Source organism: Anser cygnoides, chromosome 1 (genome assembly GCF_040182565.1).
Source record: "Anser cygnoides isolate HZ-2024a breed goose chromosome 1, Taihu_goose_T2T_genome, whole genome shotgun sequence".
Classification (NCBI taxonomy): domain Eukaryota; kingdom Metazoa; phylum Chordata; class Aves; order Anseriformes; family Anatidae; genus Anser; species Anser cygnoides.
In genome coordinates, this window is record NC_089873.1 from 183446836 (window position 1) to 183460493 (window position 13658).

At 38.5% G+C, this 13658-nt stretch overlaps 1 long non-coding RNA gene across 31 annotated transcripts in view; it reads left to right on the plus strand.

Moving 5' to 3' along the window:
- The window catches only part of LOC106035064 (uncharacterized), an 82769-nt gene that overhangs the window by 25822 nt on the left and 43289 nt on the right, over positions 1–13658 (plus strand). For 11 of the 31 annotated variants that reach the window (XR_010827998.1, XR_010828014.1, XR_010828013.1 and 8 more), the window contains 5 exons: positions 107–193; positions 1964–2280; positions 3062–3171; positions 3724–3983; positions 7264–7381. This is a non-coding gene — a long non-coding RNA (uncharacterized lncRNA). Of the gene's footprint in view, positions 1–106; positions 194–791; positions 807–1963; positions 2281–3061; positions 3172–3723; positions 3984–7263; positions 7382–10492; positions 13555–13658 lie in introns of those variants that run through there. The other 20 variants (XR_010828011.1, XR_010828022.1, XR_010828031.1 and 17 more) reach the window with 13 other exon arrangements.

A 13658-nucleotide genomic window follows, 5' to 3' on the forward strand; every position in this document is an offset into this window, starting at 1 on the left:
GTGGCTGAGAATTTCATTTGTGATGCCCAAAAGTTTTTAACAAATGTAGTTTTAAGCAGAATATTGCATAATTCTGAGTCCATTAAAAACGAACCCTTTTTGCCAGATTCGTTTTCTGAGCATGAGGATGACAGTATATACAAGAAGTAGAAAGCAGAGGAAAAATGGACTCTTCAAAGCAGTTATATGGATGGTGAGTCCTTGTGTTGTACAGTAGTAGCAGTAAGTTTTTTATTAGAATGAATCGACTGCAGTTAGTTTTATAGAAAAAGAACCATGTGAAAATTATACATGGAGTGAGGAAAAAAGATTGTTAAAAAACATGTAAACTCTATTAGGATTTTCTGGGGTATATCCTCAAATGGTATAAATTGGTATGTGCACAGTTAAATCATCACTGCCTACTGAAATTGTGTCCTTACTGAAGTTTTGTCCTTTTTATTAACTATATAATACAATAACAGAGGCTGAAATAGTCTGTTACTTAATACTTGTATTAATTTTACAGCAGAATGATTATGGAATAAGGTCTTATAATGAGAAATAATAGAGGTTTAATTTATTTTCTTAATTATATAGTATAATATTTATTATTTTTAGATGGAAACACATCAAACTGACCTGAATTAGCACAGGAGAATCAACTTCGGTTATGAGAGTACTGTATTGGTATCACTTGTTAGGTTACAAAACCATTTCTTGTTTAATAGTACTATTATCCTAAAATTTAGGGTTGTAAATTGAAGATAAAATTATTTTTACATTCAAGTTTATGCATTTTTGCTTTGCAGTTTTTGGGTGATTATGTCTCCGTTAAAATAACCACTTAAAATGTCTATGTAATATATGAAGAATAGTGAGGGAAGCATAGCTGGAAATGCTAACAAAGTAGGAATAATTTTTCAGCAAATAAATATATGTAGCCATAAGGAAACACTTGCAAGAGAAGAATAAAGTTGAGTGAATATTGCTACATTGAGATGTGAAAACATACATCATCGAGAAAGTCCTGCAGGAAATAATCATGCGAAATTAGATATTTCTGTTCGTAAACACAGCTTAGGTACATGTGGTCTTGAGAGGAGCAGTGCCACAACCAATTCCATGAAATGCTTTGTGACTGCATTGCAAACAAGTCTGGCTAAGACGTAAATAGAATATAACTACCTGTTTCTATATAAGGAAGCTAAGGTGAGGGAAGCATAATTTATAAAAACAACCACCCAGCATCCAGATCCTACAATTCACATGGCTGGCTTGTGCAGAAATAATTTCACAAATGAAAATGGAAGATGCAATATCCATGAAGCTGGTGATGAAGGTTTATTTCGTGTGACTTTCTCTAGGATTATGAGGAAGGATGCTGCTATGTATATGAAAACAAGTGTGTGGAAAGCTTCAAAGAGGAATTTGAATTACATGCAAGAAATGTTTCAAAATAGGCTACAGGAGGATATTTCTGTTTAGTACTTAAACCAACCAGAAGAATTAATGATACTTTAGTCCTGGATCTGATCGTGATCAGGAAAAAAAAATCTAAAATGAAGATCTTATGAATGTAGAATACTTTTGCTTTAATAGAGAGACCAGAAAAACAGTAATCACTGAAAATCACTGACAGAAAGCTGAAGAGTTTGAAAAGTCGTATCAGAAACTGGTTCGGCAATAATGTTGCAATAAAATAAGAGTAAGATACCCCTGAAAATAAGTGTTTAGTGAAGTCAAATACAAAATAATAAAGTAAGAGCTCAGAAGAAGGAACTGGGAATAGGAGTTTTAAGCTTGCTATCAGGCAAAGATAAAAAAACCAAAAAACTTGGACTATGTGATGCTATCTGAGAAAGCCTAATTACCTGCTTAATTAGGATAGTTTTGCTAATACAATCTTAAAATATATATAATAAAGGAGAAACACTAGAAATCAGTTTTTTTTCAACCTGTAATTTTTTGCTGTTTCTAATAGAGTAACACTGAATAAAGGAAAATCTGAGACCCCTGTCTTCAAATCAGATCATACCCTTGAAAAGGTAGTTGAAGAGACAGCAAACAAAACCGGCAACTGAAAATCCAGAAAAGTGTCTGAAAATATTAAGGGCCCAGATTCTGTGCTCCTGTTTTGCCCGTGGAGGCAGCGCAAAGTTGCCAGGATCCGTTCCCGCTGACCAGGCTGAGAGTTCCCCCGCTGCGGAGAAGTCGCAGCCAGCCTGAAGCTGATCTACGCCTCTCCCATGCCAGCAGCTCTCGTCCTCGGCACACGTTCGGGAACAGGAGCATAAGAAAGTACGCCAAGTCTCTAGCGATTTTCAGCTGCCTTTATTTTCTTAGGTGGCATCTGTGCTAGAAAAGAAAAGGGGCCACAGCCCAGTCACAAGTCGGTAGCACGTTACAGCTCGTATTCACATGGCTAACCCTTCTGCCCTCCCGAAGGTAGGGGGGCGATTGTTCTTAGCGCCAACTAAAAACAGTCCCTAACCCACATCTAACCCTGGTCCCACATCTTGCTGTGCCTTAACCTGAGTGCTCCTTGGCCTGGGCCCTCTTTAACAGGGAGTGTGGTGACAAGGGACAAAGAGTAATGGCATTAAGCTAAGAGGGAAGATTTAGACTAGATGTTAGAAGGAAATTCTTCACTATGAGGGAGGTGAGGCCCTGGCACAGGTTGCCCAGAGAAGCTGTGGTTCCCCCCTCCCTGGAGGTGTTCAAGGCCAGGCTGGATGGGGCTTTGGGCAACCTGGGCAGGGACACCTCCCACCAGACCATGGCAGGGGGTTGGAACTGGGTGATCTTTAAGGTCCCTTCCAACCCAAACCATTCTATGATTCACTCTGTGATTCATACCAAAGAGCATGCTAACTGTTAAATGCCATGGATTATCACATGGTAGAGCTCAAGCGTGTCCCTGGGCCCTGTTTAACCCAGTAATACAGATGTAACCTTATGAACCACATCCAGTTGGCAATAATTACAACTGGACTAGCCTGCTCCAAATTAAAATTGTAATGGCTTGAAAACGAATAATCTACAGTTATCCATCAGACTACTGTTGTTTCTACTTGAACAGAAATGTCAATGAATGTAAATTCTGATGTAATCTGTGACTTAAGGAAAGGAAGCGTGGAAAATCAGAAAATAAATCAGTAAATTAAGGAAGTCAGAGGAGGACAGCAAAAGGTAAAGCAATGCTTAACTAATGTGGAAGTGTTTTTAAATGGAAACTGGAAAGCTGGGTAAATGCATGAATATTCTTTTCACATAAGCACATAAGTGAATATTAATTTTTCAAGCATTCACGTAAGTGAATATTCTTTTCACAAATTCTTTTACAATAAAGAAGTTAGTGTGTGACCATTTGGGTAAAGAGTTTTGGTTCATTACTAAAAAGCAGTTTGGGTTCTACCTCTGTGGACCTCCTTGTAGGAGAAAAGCCTGGCACATAATGCATTTGGTTATGGTATTTTATTCTGAGACTTTTGAGAAGGACCTGATGCTGAAGTGGGCACACTTCAGAATAGTGACCTCATCCTGCACATGATGCAATAAGTTCTTTACTGAATATTTATACAGATTTCAGAAAGGGATATGCAATAATATCTTGGGATTAATATAATCTCTGTATTACTTGGACAGTTTTCCAGTATGTGATGTAATTACTATTAGGTTCCAGGTCGTATTTTGACCCAGTGAGGTCACCAGTTGTTTTCGTTATTGTTTCTGATTTTACAGGTTGTGGAGAGCTATGTGCAGGATACACAGAAAGGGGAAATAAAATTACATTCACAGGCTACTTTAAGACCTGGGATTAACTGCTTAACTTTGAAGACAGGAAAAAAGAAAGGAAAATGTGGCAAATCAGACAATATCAGAACATGAGCTGTTAGCATTCAGTTGAATATTGTCATTTAAGTTGCTCAGATGTAGAGAGAGGAAATAAACTGTGCAAATATGAGCTATATGCAGATTCTGAAAGGGCGTCAGCTCCTCTGGTGAGTGCTGAGGATCTCTACTTTCTATTTTAGTTTGCAAAGTAAATTCTTGAAATATCTATCCAAAGTACGGTAAACTCAAGAAAGGTATCAGAATGCCATTGGGTTTATGAGAAGAAAGCTGTCCCTCTTAATTTTTGTGTTACATTTGAAAATACATAAAATTAAAGCACTAACGAGTTCTAGAGCTGTATTATAACATGCTGTTATAACCACGCCTATAATGCTCAAGGCATTTCGGTATGGAGTGTCACAGGCAGTTCAAAAGAGAACAGCTAAATGCAAAACAAGGTAACCAACTGTGAAAACTTGCTAAATTTACTAAATGTATGTAATCCACAAACAAAGTGATTTTGGTTGGTTAAAGATTTTGTATATATAATACTGACTAAATTCGGTCAGTATATGAGGGACATAAATGAATGAGGCACAAGTTTAGGACGCTGTAGATCAAAGGAAAATGTCCAGAAGTTAAGAAGGAAAGTCAGGAGTAGGTGTTTGGAAACAATTTAATAGGAAACAATTCTTACTGTAACAGTGGGAAGCAAACAGCCCATGATAACAGCTATTCAGCAATAAATTTGTCTGTAGATTAAATGTAATAATTTGTTTGAAGAAGCAGTCCTGAAGAAATGCAGGACTTGCCTGCAGCTTTTTGAAGGAACGAACTGGCCTTTTCTGGCTTTACTGCATTGCCATCACCTGGATGTGCAACATGACAGGAACTTTGTTGGGAAAAAGCACCTCTACAATGTGAATGCATAACTCTGTACCCATGACTTGCTCTGGCTTCAGTAGAGTTCTGTTCTTGCAAACAGTAGAAATTACATGTTTGAAAAGGCAAGAGAATATCGATGTAAATTATAAGAAAGTAGAATTGCATACACATAGATGGAGAAAAAAAGCAAAGCAAACGTCACATTTATTACATATCTGGCTGAAAAAAATTGTTCTTTCTTACACTGACCTTGTAATTTTGAAATGCAAATGCTTTATATAAAATTCTAATATTGCGATCCCCTCAAGTGCAGTTTTAGAAAATAGCATGAAACAAACAAAATATTTGAAGTTGTCCACTTCTTTCTGAACGCGTTACATACTCTGAACCTAATGTCTCAACTGCCGGAACTAACAGTTCCTGTTTTGAGGAAAAAAGTCATTTTACGACTTCTCTGAAAAGAGATAGGGGAAAATATTACAGCAACTAGCACAGGTAAGACTGTCTGCTGGAGAAGTGTTCATACACTGCTTCTGTGCTCACTGTGAATACGTTCTGTGCCCATCACTCACTCCTGCTTAAATCGTCACTTGCTGGGGGGTGCCTCTCTTTTTTTCCCAGAGAAGTGAGGGGACATTATTTTGGGGAGCTGCTAAGCTGGAGTATGGGTAGGAGGAGGCAACTACATCAGAAATTGATTGAAGAGCAGAGGAATTGTAAGCAGGCTTTTCCTGAGATGAGGAATGGGTGGCTCTGAGCAGGGAGCTCTTGAGCTCTTCGTCATCGAGAGCACACCTAGGTACCACAGGATGAGGATCTTTGGCAGACGGGTAGGTTAATTAGGTTACAAAGAGCAACTACTAAATTTCAGGAATTCATTATGAAACTACCCTATGAATAGACTATATGAATATTAAAAAGCAAAACCAAACCGTAGAAACCACTTCTTAGAAGAACTTTCATATGTGACTGTGGTATAGTTGCATAGTCTGTGCAAGTGAAGTAGAGCAAAGAAGCAGAAAATCTGGGCTAGATGTTATAAACCGCTGCCCAGTTTTCCACTTTTTTCTTTCTTTCCGAGGAAATAATTTGGAGATTCCTGGGATAAACTAGCTTTGGTTAAAAAAAAGTAAAGAGGCTAGATTCTCTAAAGGCAGGCAGCTGGAAATAAATGTGAAGAAAGACAGCCACTGCAGCATTTAAAGCACTTTGATCTGTTATCTTACATCCTTTGTTTTATTTTACTTGGTCCAGAATATTTCGGCTTTATTCAGACAAAACTCATATTGAAAACAGTGCGGAATGTGACATGTGTTTACCACGAACTAATAATCGTGTAATCATCAAAAGGGACTCCAGTGCACATTTTAGCTAGCAGCATTTTTCTACCTCCAATTCAGAAGGCGTTAGTATCTGTTTGCAGACAGAGAGAGAGACGGGCTTTGAGTCAAACCTTCCTTCTGTTTATGCCTGATTCTCAAAGAAAACGATATTTATGCCTGCCTGCTCATTTAGTAAGAATATTACAATTCTTGTTTTAGCTGTTAAACCTAAAAATACGAGTTGTGTTGCTAAATAGAAAGCACACAAAATTCCTATTTTAACCAGTACTTGGAAGGGAAGGGAAAAAAAAAGAGAGAACAAGTGAATTACTCTACATTCAAAGAAAATTAAGTGCCATTACTGATTTCCAAAATAGTTACTGAAGAAATGGACAGATTCATTTTGTTTCAGTGGTCCACAAGACCTGCTGTTCTAGAGCACTACAAAATTCCAAGTGACATTGGTAGTATCTAGTTTTACAGATGAAGCAACACTGAAGAACACTCAGGCAAAATGGCCAGGAAAAAAAAAAGAAAAAAAGCCAGTGAATAAAACTGTTTTATCTCTGTGTTAAAATAATACGTAGAAAAGGCAAATGATTTTGATGCCCAGGTAAAAGTGAATCCATAGGAGAGCACACGAGTGAAAAGGATTTTGGAAAGCGAGATTTATAAGGCAGGTTTTGAAAGAGCTGTGTTTGTTTAGTCTACAGAAGGGAGAGCTGAGGGGAAAATAAAATAATCTGACATCTAAAGATTATTGTGAAGAAGACAGTCATCAATTGTCTTTTGTACCCGGTTGTGGAAGGACAAGAAAAGATTATCTTAATTTACAGAGAAGAACAGGCTACATATTTTTTAAATACTTCTAAGTACAAGGACAGTTAAAGACTGGAATTGGGCTATCTAGAGATGCTGGAGCATCTTCCTCACTGGCAATTTAGAACACATTAAACAACAAGTTCCTGCCATCACAGTGCTCTTGCATCTATCTTCTTTCCTAATTCTGTTGGCTCCACTCAACACAATAAATAAAATGGAATTCAAAGAAGTAATTTGAAAAATAAATTCTGGAATGTGGAGATGAAATTGGATAGCCTGAACACATGATAAATCGTCAAAAATGCAGGTATCTTTTTTTGTCAATAGATGTATTCTTGTATTTTGTATGCCTTTTTTATATTTTAATGTTCACCGGTTTCAACTTTGAAGTTCAAATGCATATGATTTTTATTTACAGATCATGGGCAAGGAGAAAACATTTTACCTATTCACGCAAGCAATGCTATGACCTTGCTTACACTCCTTAATCGTCTGGACAGGAAGCTTGGCTTCTGGTTCAACCACATGCTCTTCAGGTATGTATTGCTTTGTTGATATTATGGGGAAATATTCTGCATTCAAAACATACGTAGTTTCTTTTAAGTCATATATAGATAACTAGAGTGTATTATTTGACAGAAAATCTGAGAAAGTCCTAAGCAAAACCAGAACTTTGATGATCAATTTTACTTTCTGTGGTTAACAGCCTATTTTTACTGTGATAAGTAAAGCCTGTTAGTAATAAAAATGAAACCTAGTATCTGTGCTGTCATAATGGAACCCTAAAGTGAAATTAGTTAGTGATATTAGAAAGTATCACTTGTATTTGTGCTCCAAACCTCAAGTTATTTTATTTTCCTGTACTCAAAAACAATATTAAAGAATATGTATGGTTCGTGTTACCAGCATTCATGGCCTTGATTATAACAGGAATCATTCATATATATGCTGTCGGTAGAGCATAAAATATGTGACATAAAAGAGCAAGGATATTGAAGGAATGAATATCATTTGCCTATTCAGAGTGCTGACAGAATTCAGTCTACTCAGAATACTGACTAGCATGTCTGTTCTTTCTAAGAAATTCAATTTGAAGGAAAATGAGAAAAACATTTAATTATATTTATTACTGTGATAAATACTAAAAACACAGATCTGGTAGCTGCTTAAGGACTTATGTGTTCATCTCATACAATAGCTAGTTAAAGTCTTCAGATTAAAATGTTTATTTTCCAGTGATAGTTCTTCTATTTGGTCTGCAAGGGGAGAGGCTATGAGCATTTGAAAACGGGCATTTTTTTGTACCTTCTTCCTTCAAATTGTGTTAGAAATGTTTCAATTATTAGAAGCAGCTGTATGAAAAACGTGAATAGTACACAGAGACTCAAGTGACTTCTGCTCAGTCAAGATTTAAGTAAGAAAGTTAAAAAGAGAGGAAGATTTAAGTAAGAAAGTAAGAGAAGTAGCCCCCCTTCACTTTTGCAGATCTGTCTTGTTATCTTGATATAGAACCAAGGGGCTTCGGTATAACTTTCCTGTTTCATATGACACATAAATCATCTAGATTTACTTGCCTTTGGTTTATTTATCTATTTTTTTTTTAAGTAAGACACATCTACGTATGTTATTTGAGAATTAACTTAGAAGGAGGACTTCAAAGTCTTCAAACCTTTATAATAAAAGCCAATCCAGAAAAAGATTGTTATCAATTCGATGTAGTTAATTTGGGGAGTCTTATTTACCAACAGTAATTGATGGCATTTTAAGTTTGTTTGCTACAGGCAAAGTAACCGTATGTTAAAATTCCCACAGAAGTGTGGAACAAGCATATGAATCACAAACCTTTGCCATCTTTATATTAATATAGTTTAGAAGAAAAACAGTTTTCCTCAGAGAAGCTGTTGGAGGAACATGTCTAGCAAATAACCTCAGAATGTTTAACTCACACTTTTTACAAGGAAAGGAAAATAAAATTTCTGGATAGAACTAAAATACTGCTTTATAAACGGCTCTGAAAGTTGAGTGACTTGACTTCTCATTAAAATCCAAGAAGTAGCTTGTTGTCCAAGATGTTTCATGAGGAGAGAATAGTGGTTCTAAATTGTGAGATGCTTTAATGAATAAAACAAACTGAGAAAAATGCAGAACTGCTAAGTCTCCTTTTATTTACAGTTGAAATCTAAGCTAGCCTGCTTTTACTTGTCAGAACTTGCTCTTCAACATGGCTATTAATTCAATAAAATTAGTAATTGAACATTCACATTTATAGTTTGAAGTTATAAAATATGAACTCTATTTTCTGCATTCCCATTTAATATTTTATTGATCAGTTAATCCTTTTTTTTCTGACTTAAGAAAATATTTACTTAACCAGAGTGGATTTATTAGGAAGAAAAATTTAGTTTCCCTGCATGTCTTCAGAGGCCCAATGCAGCTATTATGGAAATCAACTCCCAGAAAGGGTCTATTGTCTATTTTCGATAGTATGATACTGAGAAAAATGTACGGCTAAGAGTATAGAAGGCTCTGACCTCCGTTTTCAAAGGTGCCAAATAATTTGTCATTCAATAATTTTGAAAAATTTTCTTAAGGCTTTCTTAAGATTAAATAAGGACATTCAGAAACAGTAAGAATAATTAAGGGGCAGTTAGGGAGAAGAAGAATATATGCAGTTTGATTGAGTGAGGTAAACAACCACAGACAATTAAACTGGAATGATGTAATAGTATTTAAGTTAGCAGGAGAACATATAATTGGAATGCGTGTGATAGAACTGGGAAAACATGATGTGCAGTCATTCTGAGTTAAGCTATCTTAACCAATTTAATAATGTTTTAAAGAGATGCTAATCCCCTATTTAGCATGATCGAAATCAGACTGGACGAAGTGCTAGAAACTTCAGAAAGACAATCCTATGGTTGGGTAGAGGTTGGAAACTATAATCATTGGCATTTAAAAGTTCAGGAGTTCTTCTGGCCAGTTTTGAGGAATAAGTAAGAGAGGGTCAGAATTAAGAAAACCTTTTCTCTGGAGTATTAGAGATTGTGTTTGTATGTAGTTTTGGGCTCCCCAGAGTAATATTGTGATACACAGGACCAGTATAAAGAGAAGGATGCTCTCTTAATGCAGTTTGTGCGTGTGTTAATTTGTACAGCCCAGCTTTCCATCTAAGTTTGCCCAAGCACAGAAAGTTATTTTAATTGCCCAATTTTTATAAAGTGCATGAATAACTCATCTGCTTTTGGCCCCTTCTTTGAGTGCTTAAGTAGACAGATTTCATTGGTGGTGTGTATGCGCCCTGTGAGTACAAGGCCAAATTATTTGGACAAGCAGAGTCTATTAGATGCTATCAGTGGACTGCTACTTGAAGCACCCTCGTGTTCTATATCCTCGGGGCATTAAATAGCGGTGTGAGTACAAACATTCATGATTTCGTTATTTCCATCCTACCACAAAGATGGAAATGGTGCAGTATATGTGCTGTGTGATTCTTTTAACTTTACATGTAATACTACAATTAATTTCATGCAGTAAATTAGGTCTACCTAAGGACATTAAGAAATATGGTTTCAATTAACATACTAGATATATCTCTTTCTATAGGGATAAGAGAGTTGAAAGTTACTGGGGTTTAATGTTTTCCCTAGCATGATTCTTCAGGACCTGTTTATGACAGCGCTGTTACTGGAGAGGTACATGACCCACCATAACATTTCCTTTTTCCAAGAGGAAACGTACAGTGGAGGAAGGAAAAAAAAAACCAACACGGTTTGTTTCTAAATTCCATGAGTAAAGCTCCAGTTATGCTTTAAGACAGCGTCTCTCACTAAGTGTCCTACAAGCTGTGATTCTGGGCTCCTGGGACACATCTGTTGCCACGGTCCGCTCGTACTGACAGGGAAGTCTGACGGAAGCAGGAGAGGCGTGATTCCAAGCACGAGCTGCTGCCCCTGCACGTAGCAAGGGATAAAAGATTCACCAGCAATACGGTGCGTCTTTGATTCCTGTGTTTTAAGTCCAGGGCCTGAAAAGACCTATTCTAGTGCTTGGATGCTCCCCGCAGGGACCTCGATAGACACTGGCTTTGTGCTGAGTGCCGTACGTATTTAGAGCCCTGGCGGTGGTGATCACCTTTGTAACTTCTGTGCCATCTGACTCGTAGTGCTGAGTGACTCCTGCCTTTTCTCTTACTCTCTAACAAGTTATCCAGCCTATCAGAAACAATAAACACCAGAAATAGATTCCCTTTTACGACTGATTGCAGAAGCAAACATACCACCGCGGATCAGCGACAGAACCTGCTGTGCCTCCAACTTTCTTTACAGGAAGGGTGAAGGGGCTGGCCGTCCAGCATGAGCCATCAGTGCCTCGGCACTTTCATTTGCTGTTTCAAATTCAGGCTGGAGTAGTATCCATAATCTCCTAACCAACCGCTAATCCTCAGGGATTTTGAACTGTCAGCCTGCAAGATGTCTGGTTTTTTACGTAGGGGTCCGTGCAGCAGATTCCTAATAGGAACACTGGACTGCTCTGCGGAGTGCTACCCTTCACGAGTCTTTCTCGTGAACCAAGGGGCATTTTTCTGTTGTTTTGGTGTTCCACCTGCCTCCTCCCCCAAAAGCAGTTGTCATCGCAGCCTGCCTCAGAAGATAAAGAGCTGAAGCACTGTGCCACCACAGATGATTGATTCTTTCACACAGGTCTGAAACTGTAGGATCTGTAGTTCTCAGACTTAAAAAAAAGCAGCACCACTGATTTGAAACACTTGGTTATGGGGTTGCTGTCACACACCATGTTATCAAGAACTTTCTGCTTCCCAGAGGAGAGATCCTAGATGGTGACAGGTCAATTAAATCCACTTCTAAGTCATCTGTTAAGATCAGTGAAAACATCTCAGCATTTATAGTCTCTCGCCGGACATTCGGCACTTTGTCTGCGTTCTGACTGAAGCCGCAGCCCTGCCTGACACGTGCCACATCAGATGGCTACGGTACACAAAGAGGTCTTCTTCTCGTGAAACTTTGGACAAACCAATCACAGATACTCAGTACGGGGTCGTCTTCGTGCGTCGCATCTTGGGTGTGCCAAGGGTTGGGGTGACAGACAGGTCTATTCAGAGAGGGGGGTTTGCTCATATTCAAAACCTCTGTGATGCTCGAGGGATGCTTGGACTCTGTAAACATCTCTGAGTCAGGACCCTCTGCCTTGAACAAAAAGTACGCTTGGTTTTGTTTTTCAGGGACTTGCCAAACAAATGCGGATAATCAAAGTGATAATTAATTATGTTTTGTCAACAAGCCAGCAAGGGGCAAGACCATCCTCAGGAGCTTTCCTATGACGTATGGCTCTGATTTAAGCCAAGCAGAACCAGGCAATGGTTAGGGTAAGAGCTGGTAACGTTAGAGGCTCTGAACCTTTCTAACCTTCAGCACATCGTAGCAGGGAGCCAACAGCAGTGACCGGTCTTCCAGAGTTACCTTTATCAAATGGGGACTCCTAAACGAGCTCTTGTTCGTACCAGACAAGAGCAGGTGCCCCGTTCTAGCAAGAGGGGTACCGACAGTTCCTGGAACAATGTTCTTTTTACCTGCCTAGGAGCACGAGCTGTGGATGCCTTTTCCTTTCACCTGTCTTTGGGTCATGTGAACCTTTCAGTGCTATCTCTTTACCTGCTTAGCCAAACATATTCTTCGGAAATAAAATCAGATCCTGTGGCCAAACCCAGTCTGATTGTAGCCGAGACTGGGTGTTGCCTAGGTGAAAACTAGTGACAAACTATTTTGCAACACTACAGATTATTTTGTAATCCACAAAGATTTTGTAATCCACACTTTAACTAGAGTTGCAAACCCAAAGGGAAAGACTTTCTGCAGAGTACCCTAGCATCTTCAGCATCTCCCTTAACCTCTAGTTTCAGTCATACCAGCCTGTGTAAGAGATTTGACACTGACTGGAGTCTACATAATTTCTCTCAGAGTTCACCTAAGAGTTCATTTTTCTGCAGTAGCTGCCTATCTTCCTCGGTACCAGGACGCAATATACCTTACCTTGCAGTAAAAGGCTCTGTTTGTATTTTTACCTAAGAATGGAAACAGGTCTCACCTATCCATCTTACAATTTTTTACTAATAGAAACTGGGCTTTCCTGTCTGCTCAAGAAATATTCCTGCGCCTTGTTAAACCGTAGCAGGGAAAATGGGAGTGTACTCTACGGGCTGTGAATCTCCTACTGAAATACTGGGAAACTCTCACAAGCTTCTGCTGTTTTAATTGTTATGTCAGCTGTGCCTGTTTAAGGTCTACTGCCAAACTCGAGAAACAATGCCCCGCTCCTTTAGAGGAAGCTTGAACTACTTTATCTTCTTCTTTTTTTTTTTTTTAACTTTGGTTTTCAGCTGAAGTTTACGTCAATTCCTTGAGCTTTAATTCTTAGCGAGCGATTTTCTGAGAATGGGGCTGGTTTCTGTCGATTGGCAATTTTTCTTCTCTTCATTTCCACTCCCTACTATCCTTTTAGATTCTGCTCGCAGAAAGACCAGCAGGGTTTTAAGAGCACAATATGCATGACTGCGTCTTTTCCTCTAATGCATCTTCCCTAACAGTGGGAAAGAGTGGCTCTCTCCGAATGTGCTCAGCTGAGCTTCCAGTTCCCTGGGATCTTGGAAGGAGTTCTGTGCAATAGCAGCTTCAGCATCTGCCACGGAGAGCGGGTAAGCTGGTGCCTGATCGGTAGAGCTAAGAAGAAATAGATTTCCAGCACAGAGGCAACGGCTTCTACTTCAGAGGCTTTAATTACAGCACCCCTCGAACATTT